Here is a 1,899-nt window from a genome sequence, read left to right on the forward strand (position 1 = left end):
CCTTTTCCCAGACTGTCAAATCATCATAAACAATAAATAATAAACAATAAACATACAAGGGCTATGGACACACGTTTAGTGAAGACAGGACTGTATGTTACTTGTAACAGAATGTTTCTACATGGTGGTGTTGTTACATTAAAATAACCTCTGGAGTCTGGACATACACAAACTCTTCGCCAACATAGCTGATCTACAAGCCCACAACGCGTTACATTGCGACGCATTGTGAGCTTGTAGATCAGCTATTTGTGACAGCTTGTGAAGTTTTCCCCCCAGAATATGGACAAGTTAAAAAAGAGAACTTCTTACAACATTGCCAACGTTTTTTTCATATTTTTTTTCTCTGATTTGTCTGATTTTTAATGTATGTATTTGTATGAATGTAAGAACAATGGATTCTATTACAGAATGCTAACTCTCCAGGAAGAGAAAAGGTTGTAGTTTCTATTAGCTTGGAATCCCCATCGATGATGTCACTGGTAGGCAGGTTTCTGAACTGTCTACAGTTAATCGCTTAAACATCTTATTTGCAACCACAACCACAACACTGGTTAACAAACGGCCCTCCTACTGTATACTCTGGGCGTTTTGGTCTAGAGCTCATCCAAGCATTCCACAAAAATCTAGGTGCGCGCAAAGATGATTTTAAACTCATCATGGTGACAATAGATGAGGTGTTTAAAAACATACAACAACACAAGGCCACAGGCCTCGACAGATATCCCCTCTAAATTTCTAAAGACTCCAACGGGTGAAAAGTACCTAATTTACAATTCAAATCTGGCTTCAGAACATCCCACCCCTGCAGTGACACTTGTCTTCTCTATTTGAACGACCACATCAAACAAGAGGTGGACCAGGGCAAATACTGAGGCATGGTCATGCATCACTCTATTTTGATTGGTAAGCTAAAAGCAATTGGTTTTGATAGTACATCGGTGAGCTGGATGCAATCTTATCTGGAGGGGAGGGAACAGGTGGTGGAGGTGAACAGAACCCCGCCCCCCCCCCTCCTAGTGAGCTGTGGCGTTCCGCAAGGAAGCATAGGACCTTTACTGTTCCTGATATATGTAAACGACATGTCATCAGCTTGTGACTGCAACCTGTTCCTGTTCGCAGATGACTCGGCTCTGCTGGTCTCGGACAGGGACAGGCTGCAGGTTGTAAAGCTCTCAGCTCTGAACTCGATATGATCCACATATGGCTCTCTGACAACAAACTATCATTACACCTGGGTAAAACTGAATCCATTCTCTTTGGGTCTAGTTTTAACCTCGGCAAGGCCGACAGCTTCACAATCAAAGTGGGTGATAATGTTAATCACAATAAAAGAGGAAATTACCTACCTAGGTTCCATTTTAGAGGCAAACCTTTCCAGTGATAAAATGGTAACAAGAGTAATCAAAAAAGTCAACCAAAGAACACGTTTTTTGTATAAGATTTCCTCTCTAGTCAGTAAGAATACTTTGAGGACTCTAACAGGGGCCCTCATCCAAGGTTACTTCGACTATGCATGCACCTGATGGTACCACAACACCACTAAGGCCTTAAAACAAGGCTCCAGACATCCCAAAACAAACTGGTAAGGCTACTTCTTGGCCTTACACCCTCAACTCATCTAACCCCTGCTCACTTTTCTAGGGTCGGTTGGCTCAGGGTTGAGGACAGAGTACAGCAACTTGCCAACCGGCCTGGTCTACCACAATGTTAAGATACCCATGTACCTGTCAAAGTACTTCAAAAACTTAAATGAAGTCCACAATCACAACACCAGAGGTAGCTCCACTGATCACGTCCAACCCAGATTTGGCACAAACAAGGGGTTGAATTTGTTGTCCTGCTATGCCACCAAAACGTGGAATACCCCACCAAAAGTCATGAAGGAGTGTAAAACCC

The sequence above is a fragment of the Gymnoscopelus braueri genome (genome assembly GCF_963280865.1).
Source record: "Gymnoscopelus braueri genome assembly, chromosome: 19".
Classification (NCBI taxonomy): Eukaryota; Metazoa; Chordata; class Actinopteri; order Myctophiformes; family Myctophidae; genus Gymnoscopelus; species Gymnoscopelus braueri.